The sequence below is a fragment of the Gorilla gorilla genome, chromosome 14 (assembly GCF_029281585.2).
Source record: "Gorilla gorilla gorilla isolate KB3781 chromosome 14, NHGRI_mGorGor1-v2.1_pri, whole genome shotgun sequence".
Taxonomy (NCBI): Eukaryota; Metazoa; Chordata; class Mammalia; order Primates; family Hominidae; genus Gorilla; species Gorilla gorilla.
Window position 1 is genome coordinate 44,669,827 of NC_073238.2, and position 22,817 is coordinate 44,692,643.

Below are 22,817 nucleotides of genomic sequence, written 5' to 3' on the forward strand. Positions count from 1 at the left end.
ATAAATTTAACTCATATCAGAGAAGGCAACAAGAAGGCAGAGGAAAAGGGAAGGAGAGACAGAATGAGAAAGAGATCAGGGAAGAGAAGATAGGGAATTGCGATGTGGCTGTTGTTTTTGTTTATGTTCAGAGTGGAAGATGCTAGTCCATTGGAATTCAAGTTCACTTATATGGGCAACAAATAATTTATTGAGCATGCACTGTGTGCCAAGCACTGTATCCAGTGCTAGGGATATAGCAGTGAGTGGAACATTCAGGATCCTGCCCTCATGCGGTCTTCTTCCTCTACCCAACTTCCAAGTGTTGAGGAGCCCATTACGAGTCCTTAGATGGCTTCTCGTTTCCATCTGCACCCACTGTTCGTATGATCTCATCCACTACCACAGCTTTCCATACCATTCATCTGTGACTCCTTGCAGATTCAGACTTCCATCCCATCTTCAAGTGGCCAGTTGTCTAGTTGTCCTCTCAACGAACCACAACCTTCGTCCATCCAAAGCAGAATCTTGATTCTTCCCTCCCCCTGCCCAAACCTCTTCTTTCTCCCATCTCTCCCACCTCCACACATGGCACCAAACACGGCCAAAACAGGGGAGTTGTCCTGGACTCCCACATCCCACGTTCTGTTGATTCTAATTTTCCAGAATTCGAATTGCATCCCACAGCCAAAAAACAGCAGTTTCTTCTTAATTATTTTGCATTCTAAAGATTGCTGCAAACAGGACTAGAGCAGACACCCCCGTCGTCCTACGCTGTACCCCCTTCCCGCCCTCCAACTGTGACCTCGGCTGAACCAGCCCTACGACTATCAAGCCAACAAGAAGACTGCAGAAAGAGAGGGGTTTTCGGGGGTTTATTGCCTTGGGAGCAAGGACTAAGCACTCACGAGGAACGTTACTGCCTCCCTCACTCTGGGGAAAGTAAAGAGATGAATCCCAAAGTGATGAGAGGCTCGAAAGCCAGGGTCAGCAAACTTTTTCTGTGAAGGCCCAGATGGCAAATACTTTAGGATTTGCTGTCATACAGTGCCCGTCACAACTACTCAGTACTGCCATTGTAGCGTGAAGGCAGCCGCAGACAGTAGCGAATGAGACAGAAATAAATGAGCAAGGCTGTCTTCCAGTAAGACTTTATTTATGGACACTTACATTTGAATTTCATGTGATTTTTCACATATCACGAAATAGTATTCTTCTCTTGATATTTTTTTCAACTACTTAAAATAGGTAAAAACTATTCTTAGCTCACGGGTTAAACAAAAACAGGCAGCAGGCCAGTCCTGGCCACTGGCCATACTTTGCCAACTCTTAATCCAAGAGAGCCACTCACAGACAATGCAGGGCCAGAAAGGGACAGTGACATCTCACTTCCCAGTAGACCCCTGATAAGCTGCAGAACTGCAGGCCCCTTCTGGAATGGAGCTAAGGGCGATGAGAACATCGTGTGTTCTCTGGAGGCTGGGGACACAGGAAGCCTATGGCCGGGGCCTGCTGCTTAGCTGGAAGCTTCTGAAGGCAGGATGACTCAGTGGAGCAGGCCCTGATGCAAGAGGAACAGGACTCATTTGCACTCAACTATCTCTCAAAAATATTATAAAGCTGTGTCTCCTAAACTTCAGCTCTCTCTGCAGTAAATTTAAACTGTTGCAACATTGTTGCGGGTGATTTACTGGGGTGGTAAGCTTTTGCATGTTTTTTGGGAGGTTCTTTTTAAATTTCTACTACCATTGCTATCATTTTTAAGGAGTTATTCAGATGACAGAATGTTAAGCGCTGATAGTGGCTAACAAGGGAGGCTGCAGAAAGTCTATGCTGGGATCTTTAAAACCGTGATCAACTGCCATCTGTTTTGGGAGTTTTAAAGTGAGCCCAGCATGCATCAAGAGGCTAGGTGGGTCACCACTCAAGTCTCCTCCATCTTCCTAATTCCAAGATACGAGAGGAAACAGATGTGCTTTGGGGAGAGTAATGAGAAAGAGCAACTCTGCTTTCCTTTTCTCCAACAACAGAAACAGTGAATATTAACTCCCCAAATCCCTGTGTAACACTGAGTACCCAGCCAAAGAAGTTTCCTTTGAAATTGAATCTGTCTGTCTAAGAGGGTCTACAAAGCCTGCATTTTAACTCTGAAATAATTCCAGTTACTTGAGCTGCTGTTGCTGCTAAAAGATGTTTGAAGAGGAGGAGGAAAAGCCATCTCGATATGACAAGGATTTGTCACTTGCTGCAAAGAAGGCACGGGATTTTTTTTTCCCTGTAAAAGGGGTAGTCAGAGTTGGGAGCTTGTCCCTGTCTTCTTGGCCGAGATTCCCAGAGGAAACACAAATAGACTTTTTCAGGTCACAGGTTTCTCTGCATCAGGTGGTCCGAAGTCTCACTCAGTTTCTATAAATCAGGCCGTTTCTCTCCAACTTATGAGTCTCCTAGCACTGGACATTCTGGAAATCCAAATGAAATTGACAAATTCAGTTGATGTCATAGCAAATTCAATGCACCTTGCTCTCTTCAGGCTGATTTCAAATCACTGGATTGAGAAGAGCTAAAATCTAGCTTTTGTTTTTAAAAATTAGACTGTATAAACTGATTTTAAAAAAATAACACAGGAATAGATATTATGTAAGATTTTCTATTCCCCACACCCCCCGCCCCCCACTCCGCCACCAGATTTTTGTGGCCATCACCTTTTCGTGACCAATTTTATTCCCACAGTGCAAGCAGAAGGTTTGCAGTTTTGTGATGCCTTTTAGTTTTTTAGTGCCACATCATTATCAATCAAGATGTCCAGATAAATTACTTAACAGAGAGGCAGTAGAGACACTGCTCACATAACCACCCAGCTGAGAAAGTCTTCCTTCACTCACTCTCTTCTGTCCTGGACAGACTCATGTGGTTTACAGTTGCTCTCATTTCCATTTAGCAGAAACAGATTTGCAAATGTTTTCTTTTAAGCTGGTTTCCCTTCTCTCCATTGTAATCTCAATAAGTATGAAAAGAGAAATATAGAAAATGAGCAGCATTGCTTTTTATCTCATCACCACTCACTGAGCACCTACTGCATACTCGCCTCCAAGCAGGCGTCCCCTCCCTAACAACAGCACAAGCAGGCATTATTCATCCATTTTCACAGCTATGTAAACTAAGCTGTAGAAGTTCAATAACTTGCCCGGGCTCATACTTCTGGTATGAAGTGGAGCCTGGCTTCCAGCCCAGCTCTGTCTGCCTCCAGCGCCTTTCTCTGCATCGTTCAGCAATGCCTGGCTACAGAACACGCCCAGTGTGGCCAAGCATTTTCCATGACTGTCCCTGGAGCACATTAATTCACCTCCTGAAGTGAACCTCTTTGGGAAGATGAGCCTTTTCCAAAATCAATACTTTTCATTGTAGTTACACAATTATGACCTAAAAGAAAATTTTCACCATGATACTGAAAGCCACCAGCTTCACATAAACACCAAATATGTGCTGTAACTGAGGAGGTAAGGGGTGAGTCCTTGTCACACATTTCTTGGAGGTCAGGTCAATCCACCTGTGAGCCCAAAATTATGCTGGCAGAAGGAAGAAGCGAGATGATTTTTAATTGTTATGAAGTGTGCTGGTAACTTAAGTTGTTCTGTATTTCCATCCTTGTTTTGAAACCAAGCTGAAGCTCTCTCTGTCTCTCTGTCTCTCTGCTTTCCCTACAAATTGGACAAAAGGTTTCTCCTCAAACAGTTTCTTCTTGGCTTCCATATGACATCAGGTCTTTCCTAAATAAAAGCAATCAATGCAGGAAAAAAAAATTCAAAATAGGATGCCACTCTCTTTCACAATGATTAGTAGTTTTATATTTCCTTCCAGTCTTGTTGATGTGGATTTAACTAGTACATATTTTTAAATGCTAAAAATTGTATGTATTTCTTTTTATACCTCACATTATATCATAAACATATGTTTCTATATAACCTTTCTATGACTAATTACATCATAAACATATTTGTATGTTTCTATATAACCTTTACGAATTTAACAACTGTATAATATTCCTTCAAGTTGATATACCCCAGTTTCTTAAACTATTTCTCTTCTGTTAAGTGTTTGTAGTGTTTCCCCAATATAAGTAATGTTTTGTTCTCACCTAGGTCTTAGAAAAAAAAAATAAGTACTGTTAATAAACTTTTTTGGTGTATATACCCTTTTCCCTTTCACTGGAATTTTTATTTAAGCTAAACTGTCAGAAGTATAATTACAGGGCCAAGAGATTTGAATATTTTATGTTTGATCTTTCTTACATCCTGAACACATGCATATTATTTTCAACATTCTTCCTGTCATCTTCTAAGCATAATCTGGGAGAAACAGTCAATTCATTTCTTCATTTCTCTCACCCTTGACTGGGCATTGGATTATAGTAGAGCTTGCTCACCCTCAAAGCTGCTGCCAATTTCTTCCTTCCTTTCCTCCTCTCCTCTCCTCTCTTCTCCTCTCCTTTCTTCCTACCTTTTCTCTTCTCTTCTTACCTTTTCTTTCTGACAGGGTCTTGCTCTGTTGCTTAGGCTGGAATACAGTTGTACAATCATAGCTCACTCCAGCCTCAACCTCCCAGGCTCAAGGGATCCTCCCAATTCAACCTCCTGAGTAGTTAGGACTACAGGTGCACAGCAACACACCCAGCTAATTTTTGTATTTTTTGTAGAGACAAGGACCCACTATGTTGACCGGGCTAGACTCAAACTTCTGGGCTCAAGTGATCCTCCAGCCTCAGCCTCCCAAAGTGCTGGGATTACAGGTGTGAGCCATGGCGCCTGGCCAGCTGCTGCCAAATTTTGAATATAAGCTAGACTTCTTGAAAATTCCCTACGTTTCCCATATAAATAGAAGGCCAGAAAGATTTTTTTAAAATTATTACTCAGTGCTGGCAAGGGTACAAGGAAATAGACACTAATAAATTTCAATGAGTATAGACTGGTACAACCTTTCTGGAAAGCAATTTGGTAATATGTGGGAATGCGTTTAAAATGTATATATGCTTTAGGCCGGGCGCGGTGGCTCACGCCTGTAATCCCAGCACTTTGGGAGATCGAGGCAGGTGGATCACCTGAGGTCAAGAGTTAAGAGGTCAGCCTGGCCAACATGGCGAAACCCCATCTCTACTAAAAATATAAAATTAGCCAGGCATGATGGTGGGCGCCGGTAATCCCAGCTACTCAGGAGGCTGAGGCAGGAGAATCGCTTGAATCTGGGAGGCAGAGGTTGCTGAGCGGAGCTGAGAGCACATGACTGCACTATAACCTGGGCAACAGAGAGAGACTCCGTCTCAAAAAATAAAATAAAATAAAATAAATAAAATAGAATGTATACATGCTGTAGTCCAACCATTCTATTTTAATAATTTATCATGAGAAGGAAAGTCAAGGTAGGTACAAATATTTGCTACAAGCATATTCTTTTTAGCAATCCTTATAATAGCAAAAATAAAAACAAATTTAATCCAACAAAAGGGGACTGGCTTAAGAAATTATGACACATCTGTATAATGGGTATCATGCAACCATTTAAAATTATAATTGCAGATGACAAGATATATTAGTCACATAAACACAGGCTCATAATATATGTAATGAAAAAAGTCATACAATAGCACTTATTACATTGTCTATTTGTGTAAAATATATATACCTAGATAGGAGTATGATATGCTCCAGTTGTTAGTATTTGTATCTGGATGGTGGAATCATTGGTGGTGAATAGTTTTGCCTTTTTATCTTTTACACCACAGGTATTTTGTGTTTATAATAAGAAAGAAAGCTTATTTTTTCTCATTTATACCAGTTTCAGAAGCTTACAAGTGCACAAAAATGTTTCCTGCCGCCCCCACCAAGATGGAACAGGGACAAGAAGAACTGATCTGCATCATCCTCTAGATTCTGTGTGCGCTTCCTGATCCATGCCTCCAAATGACAAGGGTTACAGGCATGCAGCAATGAATGTAGGCAAAATCCTTTCTATATCTAATTCAAAATACCAGTACCCCCAGTCTAGCAAAGGAAGTGAGAATGCCCCAACCACTCTAATCAGGGACATGGACAGTTCTCCCAGCAGAAGTAATGAGGGCCTCCTCTTGAGTCAAGAAGATACTATCTTCCCTCTGAATCCACAAAATGAATCCACAAAAGCTCTAGTAGCTAATTTTTCCTTTCATTAAAATAAAACAGGTGGTACAGTAAGTAAAGAGCTTATCAATTGCACATTAAACTAGAGGTAATGGGTACTATACTCTCTGTATTACGTTTTCTATTGCTGTGTAACAAATTACCCCCAAACACAGCAGCTTGCCACAGCAAATGTGTGTGATCTCTCACAGCATCTGAGGGTCTGGAAACTAGTAAGGTGGGGCTGACTCAGGGGCTCTCACAAGGTTGCTGTCAAGTCAGGGCTGCAGTCACCTGAAGGCTTGACTGGGGCTGGAGGAGCCACTTCCAAGTGTGCTCACAGTGTTCATGGCTTCAGGAGAGGCTCATGGCTAGAGTCCCCATGGCCTCTCCATAGACTGTCTGCATGTCCTTTTGGCATGAGAGCTGGCTTGAGAATTAGTGATCTGATAGATGAAGGGAGAGAGAGAGAGAGGGAGAACATGAGAACTAATCTTAAAAAATAAACTCCACTGGGTTCTGCTGTGTCCTATTGGTCACATAGATCAACTCTGCCACAATGTGGGAGGGGACTACACCAAGGGTGAACACCAGGAGGTGGGGACCATCACAGGCCATCTTGAAGGTCACTGACCACATTCCCCAATCAAAGGCCTGCCTCCCCAACACAGCCCACCACCACTACCTCAGTCAGAGAACTGGGGACTCAGGAACTTAAAGCCATCTCAAAGAAATACAGTTGGGAGACCACGGTTGCAAATGAGTCCACGAAAGCTCTAATAGCTAATTTTTCCTTTCATTAAAATAAAACAGGTGGTACAGTAAGTAAAAGAGCTTATCAATTGCACATTAAACTAGAGGTAATGGGTACTCTATAATTAATTTCCATTTCATTGTGCTTTGCTTACTAGAAGCTTTCAGATTTCCCTGGCAGCAGCTTCAAGGAGATTCTGATAGACTTATTTTGCTTAGATGCAGACATTGTGCACACTAAGAAGGCTTTTTCTCTGTGTCTGGTCCTATGTGCAGTGTTAGCGTGGCGGTCACAGATTTGCTCTGCGTCTTGCTCTGGCTATTGTCTTAAAGGCACAATTTTGGCCAAATGTAGTTTACTACTTGGTTAAGGGGAAGTGATGTGGGGAGAAATCACAGTCCCTCAAGGCCTAACATCAAGGGATTTAAAGGCTTAACAACTGCCCATGCCTACTTCATTCCAGAGCTCATCAGAGAACACCCAGCATAGCACCTGGGCTCTGCGGGCCCTGCCACCTCCCTTAGCTCCTGTGCTACCCAGCCCTTGCAGTACAAGCTGTACCTGCTGTCAGCCTCCACTCACCACACCTACCCCAAGCCCAGACCACATTAACCTCCATGCCCACAGCTTCCTCTTCACCTCTTTTTGCCCTTTCTAGCTTCCAGCTAACTAAAAAAATTATTACCAACAAGGTCAACTGACAGTCTCCATATACGTGCCTCTAAATTTTGGAAGGTAATTGCTATAGTTTGATTATGGTTTATTTGACCCCAATAAATTTCATATTGAAATTTGATCCCCAATATGGTGATGTTAGGACGTGGGGCTTAATAGGAAGTATTTTGGGTCATGAGGCAGATCCCTCATGAATGGCTTGGTGCTGACTTCTTGGTAATGAGTGAGATCTCATTTTCTTAGTTCCCGGAGGTGCTAGTTGTTAAATAAAAAGCCCAGTACCTCTCCTCTCTCTCTTGCTCTCTCTCTCACCCCGTGATCTCTACATACCAGCTTCCCTTTGCCTCTTGCCATGAGTAGAAGCAGCCTGAGGCCCTCCCCAGAGGCAGATGCTGGTGCCATGCTTCTTGTATAGCCTGCAGAACTGTGAGCCAAATAAATCTCTTTTCTTCATAAATTACCCAGCCTCAGATATTTCTTTACAGCAACACAAATGGACTAACACAGTAACCAAAGGTATCAGGTGAAGTGGAGTGGAAGAATTCATGTGACTTTTTATATTTTTCCAGTGACTTAGTAAGGTTGCTTAACCTCAGGGATGACAGAAGAGTGTTTTCTAGACCTGTTAAGTAAACGAATGAAGAGTTGGGGAAGGATAAACTTAAGTCTACTAGCCCTGTTTGACAAAATAAAAAGTTGGCAGCTCTATGATGTTCTCCCCACCCCTGTCCCATCCAAAAAAATCATAATAATCTGGCCTGTGAAATCATACAGTTAGGAGACCCCCAGCTGAAGTCAGGAATGTCATCGTATTGTTCATATTGTTAGTTCCATGACTGCTGTCCTGCCTCTTGAGGTCAGAATATGAAGTAATGCCTGTCAACACTAAGATGTCCACATTGTCACTACATACTGTGCTGTATTTGCATTAGGAGGCTTGGCCAAGTAACAAGAGATGGAGAAGAATCTTATGGGTGTGATACAGAGTATATTCCAAAGTGGAAGAAGGGTTGGGGCATGGTGGTGTGCACCTGTTGTCCCAGCTACTCAGGAGGCTGAAGAGGGAGGATCACGTGAGCCAGGAGTTCAAGGCTGCAGTGGGCTATGATTGTGCCACTGCATTCCAGCCTGGGTGACAGAGCAAGACCCCAAACTCAAAAAAAAAAAAAAAAGTGGAAGAAGGGTTGTATTGTGGGGAAAGTTTACCTGCTTAAAGATTTGACACCAACTGGGGTAAGTCCAAGGGACCCAGTGGCGAACTCCCCTATCCTGGTCAACTAGATACAGGTGGCAGCTGGATAGTGTGGTATATAAACCCTGTATTACTCAGGACACTCCCAGTAGGCTAGTGGCAAAAGCTGAACTCAGGCTAGTTTAGATAACAGGGTCAGGGATTGAAGTCAAGGATTTGAATGCCATCAGAATTCTTCTCCCTATCTTTTTTTTTTTTTTTTTTTTTTTTTTGAGACACGGTCTCACTCTGTCCCCCAGGCTGGAGTGCAGTGGCACGATCTCAGCTCACTGCAGCCTCTGCCTCCTGGATTCAAGTGATTCTCATGTCTCAGCCTCCTGAGTAGCTGGGATTACAGGCATGTGCCACCAAACCTGGCTAATGTTTTTGTATTTTTGAAGAGACAAGGTTTCACCATGTTGGCCAAGCTGTTCTCAAACTCCTGGCCTCAAGTGATCCACCAGCCTCGGCCTCTAAAAGTGCTGAGATTACAGGCGTGAACCACCACACCCAGCCTCCCCATCATAATCTCTGCTTTTCTCTTTGCATGTAGATTTCATTCTCTCCTCCTGCAGAGGGCTTTCTTCACAGAGCAGTAGACATGGCAGCCCACCTTACCGGGGAAACAGCCGAATGACTCTGTGACCAAGGAAGAAAGGGTTCTTCTGCTAGGTCCAGCTAGGAGAACCCTGGTTTAGGACTCTGCTGGGTGCCAGGTCCATCCCTACACTAATTCCCATAGCCAAGAGGCCAGCTGTGTTACTAAAAGATGGAGCAGAAAGGCAGACAATAGCCCCTAAAAGCACATGGACCTAGAGCTGGACAGCCTTTGGTTCAAACCACTCACTAGCTGTGTCTTTGTGAAACTTACTCAGACCCTGTAGGCTTTACTTTCTTTATCTGAAAAACAGGGATAATGCTAATACCAACCACAAATTGTCATTGTGAAAATAATTTAAATGTGCCAATAAGTATAGAATACTAAATTTCATATCTTGCACATAATAAATGCTCAAAATGTCCATTGTCTATTTGGGCAATTATTAAAGCTTTGTTATCTGCTCAACACAGAGACCAAACCACAGTACCTGATCTTCTCCTTTGTACCCGAATGGTGCAGCCCTCTGGTTTCAACACTCCCCTATTTCTACAGCCAGACTGGAGTTATATTGGATAATTAGGTTGGTGCAAAAGTAATCGTGGTGTGTGTAATTACATTTATTTATTTATTATTTATTGGTTTTTTTTTTGAGATGGAGTCTCACTCTGTTGCCCAGGCTGCAGTGCAATGGTGTGATCTCAGCTCACTGTAACTTCTGCCTCCTGAGTTCAAGTGATTCTCATGCCTCAGCCTCCCAAGTAGCTGGGATTACAGGTGCCTGCCACCACACCCGGCTAATTTTTGTATTTTTAGTAGAGATGGGGTTTCGCCATGTTGGCCAGGCTGGTTTCGAACTCCTGACCTCAGGTGATCCACCCACCTCAGCCACCCAAAGTGCTGGGATTACAGGCGTGACCCACCGTGCCTGGCTGCGCAATTACTTTTAATCACTTTAATTGCAATTAAAAGTAACTAGGTATGTCTTTGGTATTAATAGCATAAGATGCTAGCAAATCACACAGGCAAGAAGGTGTGAAGGGGTCAACAAAGGTAAAAACCAGAATCATACAATTCAGGACTTCAAATAATTCATTGATATTTCAGATAAAACTGTACCCTCCACGTAGCTACACAGAGGCAGAAAATATAACTTGGTGTTCAAGATTGTGTTGTCATGAAAAGATAGAACATTGGATTTGCAGACAAACAAGTTGGCCTCAGCTACTGTTGGTTTGCTTTAAGGCCTCTGCTTTATCCATCAGTAAAACAGAAATAATGATGTTCCCCCTCAATTCCCACAGAGGTTTGATAAGACTTAACAAGGCACTGTTGGTAAAATGCTTTGAGCTCATCTCATGAAGGGCTCTATGTAGGCACTTGGTCTTATTATACAGACACTTCATGGTCATATATGTTTAGAGTAAGATGTTGCTTGGAAGCACTTCAGAGAATTGCTAAGAAACACAGATGTATTAAATGGTATCTTCTTAAAAACAGATTAGCCAGGCACAGTGGGTCACACCTGTAATCCTATCACTTTGGGAAGCTGAGGTGGGTGGATTACCTGAGGTCAGGAGTTTGAGACCAGCCTGGCCAACAGGGTGAAACCCTGTCTCTATGAAAGATACAAAAACTAGCCCAGTGTGGTGGCAGGTGCCTTTAATCCCAGCTACTTGGGAGGCTGAGACAGGAGAATTGCTTGAACCCAGGAGGTGGAGGTTGCAGTGGGCCGAGATCGTGCCCAGCCTGTGCCACAGAGTGAAACTCCATCTCAAACAAAAATCCCAAAAAACAAAAAAAGCTGAGATTAAATGGGAACTGGACGTTTGGTACTGTTACTACCTTGTCCTAGCAATTGTATTGCTAGCAATTGTGTTGCTGGGACAAGGCAGTAACTGTATCAGTCTCCTCCTGCCCAATCGTGTTGACACCACTTTTCTTTGACCACCTGTGGATACTGATGACCTCCCCTCACCTCATTTTATTTTAACCCTTTTATTTATCCCTTATGTCAAGCATCATCTCATTCTACTGAGGTGTCATCTTTTCTTCACCACAGTTTGAGAGCTACAATTAGACCATGTGAATTTTGGATGGATTACCAATGTGTTAACAATATGTGAGGAGAGGTAACTGTATGCTATAGAGAAATAAATTTAAAAACAATTGATTAATATACTGAAAAGATAAGAAAACCATTACAAAGGCATAAACTCAGTGGTGCATTAGGGCCAGCTGACACTGACTTTTGAGAACTGATTGTTAAATTGTCGGGAATTTTGCTAGCTGGTTGTTGCACATAGCTATTTAAAAAACTAAACTGTATAGGCTTACAATTTTTAAAATTATGTTAAAAATAAAGTTAATAAAGGCCAGGTGGGGTGGCTCACACCTATAATCCCAGCATTTTGGGAGGCCAAGACAGGCGGGTCACCTGAGGTCAGGAGTTTGAGACCAGCCTGGCCAACATAGTGAAATCCTGTCTCTACTACAAATACAAAAATTAGCGAGGCATGGTGGCAGGTGCCTGTAATCTCAGCTACTCAGGAGGCTGAGGCACGAGGATAGCTTGAACTGGGAGGCAGAGGTTGCAGTGAGCCGAGATCGCACCACTGCATTCCAGCCTGGACGACAGAGAGAAACTCCATCTCAGTAAATAAATAAATAAATAAAGCTAATAAAATCTCAATACTCGTCACTTCATAATATTTTTATAATTATATATTCTCTTAAGGTTACTTTTTTCTATTGTTCATGTCTACTGTATGTGTATAGTGGAAATATTACACAGATGCTTCTTGACTTATGATAAACTCATTTTAAGTTGAAAAGATCATAAACCAGGCCAGGCACAGTGGCTCACATCTGTAATCCTGGCACCTTGAGAGGCTGAGGCATGTGGATCACCTGAGGTCAGGAGTTCAAGACCAGCCTGACTACTATGATGAAACCCTGTCTCTACTAAAAATACAAAAATTATCTGTGTACGGTGGCAGGTGCCTGTAGTCCCAGCTACTCAGGAGGCTGAGACAGAAGAATTGCTTGAATCCAGGAGGCAGAGGTTGCATTTGAGCCGAGATTGTGCCACTGTACTCCAGCCTGAGTGACAGAGCAAGACTCCATCTCAAAAAAAAAAAGAAAAGAAAAAGAAAGAAAGAAAGTATCATAAACCAGAAAGTCATTTAATACACCTAACCTACTGAACATCGGAGCTTAGCCTAACCTACCTTAAACGAGCTCAGAGCACTTACATTAGCCTACAGTTGAGCAAAATCATGTAACGTATAGCTTATTTTATAATAGTGTTGAATATCTCATGTGATTTCCTGAATACTGTACTGAAGTACTGTTTCTACTGAATGTGTATCACTTTCACACCATCGTAAAGTCAAAAAATCGTTAAGTGGAACCATTTTAAGCCAGAAACCATCTGGATAATGGTGTGCTACTTTGCTTTTCTTTCCAACTGCATGTTCAGGGATGTCCTTTTGGTGCCTTGAAATTAGCCACATTAGGAATATTTACACCACAGAAATTGGACTGCTACCACTCAGGGTTCTTCCCTTCCCCGCAAGAGCTGTTTTGTCAAGCACTTACCAGCACACCACTGCCTAGACCCATAAGTATAAAAAGAAAATAGGAACAGAGACAACAGTAGATAAAAATGTTAACAATGTTATGGAAATAAAAAAAAAAGCAGATGAATGAGAAGCACCTAATTTAGCAGAGAAGATAAAGCTGCAACCTAAGCTCAAAGGGAGAGAAATCTGTAAGAAGCGAATCAGCTACACCACAGAATCTTAGAAAAAGCAGAAATTGGTTCCCTCTGCAGAACATGGGTGCAGGTGTGCTGAAAACAAATGTGTTGAGAATTTGTACATGGAGCTATAAGACTCCACATTTATTTCCATCCCTATGTAGGCCTATGCACAGCTGCACTGTCACACCACTGTCCCTGCCCAGCCTCGGGAGGAAAGGTTGAATCCGAGAGGGACTGGACTCAAGGACACCAGGCACAACCAAGACCTGGCATGTGACGCACCATAGAAACGGAATTAAAAGACACTCTGTGCTTTATCGTCATTGTTGTTTTGTCTTGCTGTCACCCAGGCTAAAGTACAATGGCATGATCATGGCTCCCCGCAGCCTCAAATTCCTGAGTAGCTGGGACCATGGGAACATGCCAACATGCCCAGCTAATTTTCGTATTTTGTAGAGATGGGGTCTCACTATGTTGCCCAGGCTGGTCTTGAACTCCTGGTCTCAAGCAGACCTCCTGCCTCAGCCTCCCAAGTGGCTGGGACTCCTGAGTGAGCCAGCACCCAACTGCACTCTGGATTATAGGACACCACAGCCTCCTTCCCCCTCTTAGATCCCAGAATGCTGGCAATGAGGGTTCTACCCCATGGGCAGAAGATTCGAGGATTCATCATTAGGGAAGCTGACCAGTTGGAGAAAAAAGACTTATAGAGAATGACCTAGTGGGTTCCTTAATGAAACATCCAGGTCTCCACTGAATCACCTGACAATGAGCCCATTGGTTGACAAGCTTCACTCATGCACACGTCACTTGAGTGTCAACAGTAAATCACCAGACATTTGAAGAAAGCCTCTAACATGAAGAAAAAATATTCCTGAAGTTGAGTTCTATGCCCAGACAAGTGCAAGGGACATTTACAAGGTCTCCAAATATTTAGCTGCCATGAACCCTTTCTCAGGAAGCTACTAGAGGATGTGCTCCAACAAAACAAAGAATTAACCAAGAAAAAGATACAAGCTCTAGGAAACAGGGAATCTAACACAGGAGAGAAGGAAAAATGATTTCCAGGAGGATGCTGAAATCTGGGCTGTAACTACAGTGGACCTGAGGAGAAACCAGCCTGAGTTTGAAGCAGAAGGATAGTTCCCGGAGGACGTCTGCACAGGAAGAGAAATGCAATGGCAAGATTACTAGTGTGTTCACCACACTGAGGAGAGCTTGGGGATGAATTACTCATAAATGCCAAAAAAAAAAAAAAAACCCTATGAATTAAAAAAGACAAGGCAATTATTAACTCCCGAGGAGAAAAGATATACATGAGCAGAAATGTAAACACAGTACACTGCAGACAATATTTACATAGGCAAAATAATACAAATACTGACCAGGGATTTTTTTTTTTTTTTTTTTGAGACGGAGTCTTGCTTTGTTGCCCAGGCTGGAGTGCAGTGGCACGATCTTGGCTCACTGCAAGCTCCACCTCCCGGGTTCATGCCATTCTCCTGCCTCAGCCTCCTGAGTAGCTGGGACTACAGGCGCCCACTACCACGCCCGGCTAATTTTTTTGTATTTTTAGTAGAGACGGGGTTTCACCGTGTTAGCCAGGATGGTATCGATCTCCTGACCTCGTGATCCGCCCGCCTTGGCCTCCCAAAGTGCTGGGATTACAGGCGTGAGCCACCGCGCCCGGCCTGACCAGGGATTTTATCAGAAGATGTGCTGTCCTGTAACTTGTAATATTCTAAAATGCACATATTTTTCCCATTTTAACATTTTGGAAATCAGAACACATTTTTTAGTCAATGTGATGAGAAAGTGTTGCATCATAGTTACTTTACTTGCACTTCTCTTCTTTTGTAGTGCCTCATAAAATAATGGCAAACCTTATAATCAAAGGCATGCATCTAAAATAGAAAGAAATACAGGAACTCTGTTCCTTACTGAGGAAGAAGCACGTCCTGGGGGGAGGAGGAAAAAGCTACCTCTTCATCTTCCAGTAGTCAGGAGATCATTTCTAAGCTTTAGAAAGATACAACTCTATAAGCACATCATTTGGAATGATTGCTGCAAATACCAGGAGTCATAGACAGTGGCTGACTCTGGGCAGCAGTACGTGAAGGCAAGAATGGGTGGGGCAGGAGGCTACAAGGCTATGAATTTTTACTAAAGCTTGTACGTATCTGAATTAAAACTATATATGTGGATTAGAAGTAAAAATAATATGTAGAAATAAGCCGGGCACAGTGGCTCACGCCTGTAATCCCAGCATTTTGGGAGGCTGAGGAGGGCAGATAACTTGAGGCCGGGAGTTCCAGACCAGCCTGGCAAACATGGTGAAACCTATCTCTACTAAAAATACAAAAAAAAAAAAAAAAAATTAGTGTAGTGGCGTGCGCCTGTAACCCCAGCTACTCAGGAGGCTGAGACACAAGAATTGCTTGAACCTGGGAAGTGGAGGTTGCAGTGAGTGGAGATTGCACCACTGCACTCCAACCTGGGAGAGAGAGGGAGACTCTGTCTCAAAAAGGAAAAATAAAGGGCAAAAAATAATATGTATAAACATAAAAATAATGAAATAAAGCTTTGCCATGTCAAGCATCATCAGAGCAGAAGTTTTCAGACTAAGACAACCAGCAGGGATTTTCACGGGCTTCTCTGTCAAGACCCGCTTGGCCAGCCCATGCTGTCGTCCCTGGTTGGGTTTGCAGAAGCAGGCGTCCTGGGCGACCAGGCCTCCTGGGCAACATGTACATGGCCTCCCATGGCACCTCTTGCCTCCCATCTTAGACAATTCGCTGCCTGATTTCTCACTCCCAGGAGATTAGATAGCTGGGCTTCAGGGAAAGTGGAAACCGCAGCTCACACAACACATTTTTCTAATGTCTTGTTACTGGGAGCCCTCAAGAATGAGAAAGGAAGCTGGCGGTTGGGCAGGTGTGGAGTTTTTTTTCACTTAGACATCTGTTAGTGGTTCTGGAAGCCCACCCCTCCTGTTTTACAGACGAAGAGCTCTGGATTCCTGATGCAATGAGGCATTCATTCTGACAGTGTGTTCCAGCTGCGCGGCGGTGGGGGCGGAAATGTACACGGTATCCTGGAACCAGAGGGTGATAAAGGGAGAGGAAGATTCCTCCTGATAAAGCAAGAACTGCTTGCTCCTCATGTCAGAACTGCACGAGTTACTGCAGGCAAAGAGGCCACCCCACCATACACTGGGACATTTGTGCACGGCCTGGCTCTGGATGGGAGAATTTTGCAATTCTGCAAACAAGTCTTTTATTTGCAATTCTGCCCGGGATCTGCATGAGGCTGGCATGATTTGGAATAAGCATTTACGGAGTGCCAGGCAACCTGAGAGGCCAGCAGGACCACCGGCTGCTAACCCCACCAGGGCTGACATTCAGCTGCTGTGAAGGGCTGCAGCCACACCTTGTGCTCACATAGAAACGCTTCCACACTGGGTGGTAAGCAGCCCAGGCCCTGGCCCCTCCCCTGGAGCCCCCACACCTCCCCACCATCCTGCAACCAAACGGGGGCATATATGGCCCAGCAGGGGGCCTCCGGGAGCTGACTCTGGAGGCCCTGCGGTGACAGGTCTGATGGGTCAGGCCCGCCTGTTAAACATTTTAAATATCCCCGCTGCAACCAGATCTATCAGCGAGTGGCCCGAAGGCCCAAATTCCAGCAGAAACCTCTCCACCTTCCTCTCCTGGCCTCCTTTCTCCCTGGTCCAGTGTTTGCCAGTTCAGAACACCAGAGAGTATCTCACCTAGTAAAATGTATTTTCCTATGAGCAAGAAGAGAAGCCCTTTTCTTATTCCCTGGGGGACCCTAGTACTCCAACCTGCAAGGAAATGCTCCTATGTGCTCTTCCTTCTGCTTCCCTAACTTGTTTATCCTGATCCATTAGGTTAAAATGGCCAGGGAGAGCATCCTAAAAGAGAAAAATAAAGTTACTAGAGGCTGACAAGCAGCCTCCCGAACGTGTGCCGACTGCAGGAAGAGCCAGGCCTGGGCGACGTGCATATCCTAGGCTGGCTGGGGGCATCTGATACCCGAATTTTGTAATCGGGGCTGCCAGTGGCCCTCTTTACCTCTTCCTTCCTGCCTCTCAGCTGCCACTCTGAGCATCTAGACCCTGCAGAACAGAGATTCCTCAAGGCATAAAGCCCAGGCCACAGATGCCCCCGGCCCTAAGGATACACTGAACTCCTTCTATGCAGCCATAGGGAGGGGACTTGTCTTTCCCCAACATGAGAAGCTTAACTGGTCTCTTACCCTTTGGTAGAGGCAGGCCCAGGTGTGGCCAATGGAGACAAAGGGGTCCCCCAGTGTTCCTGCCTAACCTAGGGTCTTATGGGGTGGAGGTGGGGCCTTGGAACTCACCAATGTGCATGATGATCTGGCAAAAATCATCCAGTCAGTTTCCTCTATCTCGATAGAAAACATTTTCCAATCTTTCCATATTGTAAGACTTGGGATAATTTAGCAAAGGATCTCTTTTGGTTTTGCCTTTACATGAAATCAGTGGCAGACTGCACAGTGGAAAGTGTCCATGAAGTAAGGACCCAGAACACCATTAAACATTTTATTTAATTATTTTTTAGAGACAGGGTCTCACTTTGTCACAACTGGCATGCAGTGGCATGGTGGTAGCTCAGTCAGCTGGGCATGGGGACACACACCTGTAGTCCCAGCTACTTGAGAGGCTGAGGTGGGAGGATGGCTTGAGCCCAGTAGTTCAAGGCTGCAGTAAGGGTACTGCACTCCAGCCTGGGTAACAAAGCGAGACTCTGTCTCTTAAATTAAAAACGGCCAAGAGCAGTGGCTCACGCCTGTAGTTCCAGGCCTCTGGGAGGCTGAGGCAGGCAGATTGCTTGAGCCCAGGAGCTAGAGACCAGCCCGGGCAACATGGCGAAACCCTGTCTCTACAAAAAGTACAAAAATTTAGCCAGACGTGGTGTATGCCTGTAGTCCCAGCTACTCGGGAGGCTGAGGTGGGAGGATGGCTTGAACCCAGGAGGTCGAGGCTGCTGTGAGCTGTGAGCTGTGATTGCACACTCCACTCCAGCCTAAGTGACAAATCGAGACCCTGTCTCAAAAAAATAAATAAATAAAAACTTTTTGTAGTGATAAAGTCTAACTATGTTGACCAGGCTGGGCTCAAACTCCTGGCCTCAAGTGATCCTGATTCAGCTTCCCAAACTGCTGGGATTATAGGCGTGAGCCACTGTGCCAGGCCTAATTTTTTTATTTTTAGAAATGAGAGTCTCACTATGTTGCTCAGGCGGGTCTCAAACTCTTGGCCTCAAGTGATCCTCCTGCCTTGGCCTCCCAAAGTGCTAGGATTACAGGCACGAGCCACTGTGCCCAGCCCCAAATCCTTAAACTCTGGCCAAGGCTTTCTCCTGAAATGAGTAAAATAATTCCTGAATACCTAACTTAAAGCACTGTGATAAGTAACAAATGTAATGCAGTTTGTAAAAAATGCCTTGAGAATTATAAAGTAGCCATGTAAATGTAGGAGATTCTGGTTTTTTCTCTTTTATTCTAGCAAACTAGTCCCTTTAGGGGGACCCTTATGCACTGCACAGCTTAGCAAAGCTGGTGTCTGCATGCTTAGCTTCCCTTCCATCCCAGCCCAGCCCACACTCCCTATTCACCCCTTCCAGATGCTCCCACTACTCCTTGGGACAGGGCCTCCCAGGGCAGCGCTGCCTCTGCAGATGTTCCTCTCCCTGATATCACTCACCATCTCTCACGGTACATGGGCCTCAGTGCACTGAGTACACCCTCATTTTGCTGCAGCCCAGCCCATGGTTTTGGGTCTGGAGGGGACAGGAGACCAGATGGCCAGGGACGGAAGCATTGATGTAAAGAACTGTGTGTGTTTAACCTGTAGAAGACGGGGTATAAAGGGCCCATGGTGGAAGTTTGCAAATGCATGCTGTTACAGAAGAAAGATTAGAGGTGTTCCGCACAGCTTTATGAGGTAGAACCAGGTGGACCCTGCGCTAGGATTTAAGAGGGCAGGTTTTTAAAGAAGTTTTTAAGATGATACATGCACAGAGTTAAAAAAAAAAAAAATTGCAATATATACATGCAGCCAGGCATGGTGGCTCATGCCTGTAATCTCAGCACTTTGGGAGGCTGAACTGGGCAGATCACTTGAGCCCAGGAGTTTGAGACTAGCCTGGGCCACATGGCAAAACCTCATCTCTACAAAAACTACAAAAATTAGCAGCATGTGGTGGCACGTACTTGTGATCGCGGCTACTCGGGAGGCTGAGGTGTGAGGATCACTTGAGCACGGGGAGGTCGAGGCTGCAGTGAGCTGTGATGGCACCACTGCCCTCCAGCCTAGGTGACAGAGCAAGACTCTGTCTAAAAAAGAATATATATATATATATACACACACACACACATGCATATAAACACACATATATATATACATACATGTATAAACCTAAAATTCTTCCTTCCACCCCTGAAACCAGTTACCACAGATGCCCTCAGCAGAGGCAAACAGTTACCAATATCTTTCCATATACAACCTAAGCGTATGTTCATGTATCTCCTTTTTTTCTATCACATAAATGGAATTATTCTCTACATATTATTTAGCTAGTCTCTCTTTCTCACAAATCAACATGAATTTAGATTTTTCCCTGGCAGTGCATGAGAATGGTTTAATTTTTTTAACAGCCTCTTGGTTTCTCATAGTACAGATATTCCATAATTTATTTCATGAGTCCCCTGGTCAAACGTTTAAATTATTTCCAGCCCTTTGCTGCAGTGAATATCTTTGTACACATGTCTTTGAGCCCATGGGGACTATATCTGTAGGATAAATTGTCAGAGGTAGAATGCTGGTCAAAGGGTTTGTGCATTTTAAATTTTGATAGATATGGCCAAATTGTGAGTAGATTTTAGCCTACAGTAAGAAAGAATTTTAGCAACCAAAACCACTCCAGTGGTATGTGGACGACTTTAGGAGGTTGTGAGTTTCAGAAAGGAATCAAGACCAGGCTACAAATCAACTTGTCAGAAATGCCACTGGGTATATTCAAGCACTGTAAACACACTGATCACAAAAGGCCCTTCCAACTCTGATACCCTAGCTTCCTTTTTATTTTTATGTTTTAAGTGACAAAAAATATATATATTTATCATGTACAACATGATGTTTTGAAATATGTATACTCTAGTTTCCTAATCATAGGTATCACCGTAGAGACTCAATATGTATTTATTGAATATTGTTCAGAGATAAAGGAAGACGTCATGTCATTCCCATTGGAAGGTGTGTAGAAGGAAGTGGGTCAATGCAACACATCCCAAAAGAAGTCCTCTGGTGAAGCAGTGCTGTCATGTAAGGCACTCCACATGGCAGGCTTGCACCACATAGGGCCTGGGCAGGTGGTTAGGGGTACAGAGGAGTTCTTTCCTGTTCTCCCCATCATCACTCACATTGCCCATGTCTGGAACTCCACATTCAGAAATGTGCTCTTTGGCAGATGTGGCCAAATAGGGAGTGCAGTTTCTGGCCCTGAATTACCATGATTAGGTCAGCATCTTCAGCAGCAGGGCCACGGCGCCCAAGTGTGTTGTGATCCATTGTGAGGAATGCGCTTATTGCTAAAGGTAACTGAGCATCTGAGGTTTCCCAGAAATGGGAAGTTCCCTGCCTTACAACCCAGTTCATTTCATTCCTTGGAAAGATCTTACATATAATGGGATAAAATCTGTTCCTCTTTAATCTGTTCCTGTTTCTTGATTTTAGGTCTTCCTTTCACAACCAGTGAATGCAAAATTGTCCTCCATCTACATTCTAAGCCTCACAGAGCCTGAGGGCTGCAATTAGATGCCAACTTGGTCTTCTCTCCTTTGGGTTCGATCACTTCAGTTCTCTCAACCTTGCTTGTATGTCATGTTTTTCAGATATTTGCATCTTAATTGCTGTTTTTGAACCTATCCCTTCTCACTCCAAGCAGTCAAAAGTCTCTGAAAGTGTGTTGCCCAGAACTCGGCCAGGAAGGAGTAGGGTGGAATCATCTCCCTGTTTTTCTGTGCACCTTTCTAAAATCAGCATCCCGGAGATCCCTTGCTTTGGCCTGTCAAGCAAACCCTCCCACTTTTTTGGGTAAAAGCACTGTGATTTCTCATTAGAGAGCTGTTCTTCCTTATTCTGAGAAGTCTTGGTTCTCCCTGCCCCTCCTACTCAGAGGACAGTAGCACACAGAACCCAGTTTAAGCCTTAAGATTCTGGCTTCCAGAGTCTTGAGCATTTGGAAGAAAAATGTAACAGAAAACAGTGGAACAGAGAAGTTCTGATGACCCCATTTCAGGGGTGGGGTTGTGGGGGGTGTTCTCTTTTTCCTGCAGCTTGGCTCTTCAGCATCCAACAACTATTCCATACCTTTCCAGAAAAATCCCTTTTCTGATTTAGAGTCCATTTCAAGAACTCTGACCCAGATTACCCTGTCCTGTCCCAGTCCCCATTAGGAGGTCACTGTGGACCAGGCACTTCTAAATCTATTTCACACGTGTTGCCATTGAACCACACGTCCCAGTCCTGCACTTGGAAAGCTGATCTGGGACAAGAACACAGCCTTTGTTTTGGGCTATCCCAGTCATGTCCCAGATTCATGACTGCGGATCATGGATCCCTCTTCTTAGTTCACATCCATTGGTTTCCTGTCACCTATTGGGCAACTTGCCATCAAGCTCTCCCATCAAGTCACTGCCAAAAGTGTTGAGTAGCTAATTACAGCTCATGGGTATCGGCTACTTCTGTCAGTGTGCCACCCTCCAAGGCAGGGAAGTCAGCGTTCACAGAGCTTATCTAACTGGCCAGTAAGGGATGGAGCCAAGTCAAACCCAAGTCTGTCAGCCCCAAAGCCAGGGCATTGGAAGGAGAAATCCTCTAAGGAGTCCCTGCCCACAAGAGACCTAGGGGGGAGGTTGCATCTTACATGGTTCCTGAAGACCTGGGAACAAAGGGGGTTGAGGCACCATATGAAGCCAGTGCCTGGATGCAAAAGGCCCAATCTCAGACTCCATGTGCTAATTAACGGAGCAGTAGAGCTAAAGTGTTGAGGTGGGAGACAGGATGGTAGAGGAGAAGAGGCACAAGATTTCCAGCAAGACAAAGACCTGGGTTTGGAAGGATCCTCCAACCTAGGCTTCATTCAGCATCCTGGGTATTGACATTGATATACTGATGCACCGTCAGCATCTCTCAGATTCAGAGGTCGCGGGAAAGATGCCCTGCCTTCTCACGGTGCCCCTCACCCCACCTGATCTCTCCTCAATCCCCTGCTTTGCTCCAATAAGGATGTATTTTAGGGTAGGGAATTAACAACTTAAGAAATTCCATGTGTGGGCTGGGCGCGGTGGCTCACGCCTGTAATCCCCACACTTTGGGAGGCTGAGGTGGGCGGATAATGAGGTCAAGAGATTGAGATCATCCTGGCCAACATGGTAAACCCCGTCTCTACTAAAAATACAAAAATTAGCTGGGTGTGGTGGCGCACACCTGTAGTCCCAGTTACTTGAGTGGCTGAGGCAGGTGAATCGCTTGAACCTGGGAGGTGGAGGTTGCAGTGAGCTGAGATCGCACCACGTCACTGCAACCCGGCAACAGAGTGAGACTCCGTCTCAAAAAA

At 44.4% G+C, this 22,817-nt stretch overlaps 1 long non-coding RNA gene across 2 annotated transcripts in view; it reads right to left on the minus strand.

Annotated features, from left to right (window-relative positions):
- Positions 1-1,114: 1,114 nt before the first annotated feature.
- Positions 1,115-22,817, minus strand: part of LOC109029474 (uncharacterized) — a 36,916-nt gene continuing 15,213 nt past the window's right edge. For both annotated transcript variants that reach the window (XR_008670805.2, XR_002008566.3), the window contains one exon: positions 1,115-2,438. This is a non-coding gene — a long non-coding RNA (uncharacterized lncRNA). The remainder of the gene's footprint in view (positions 2,439-22,817) is intronic.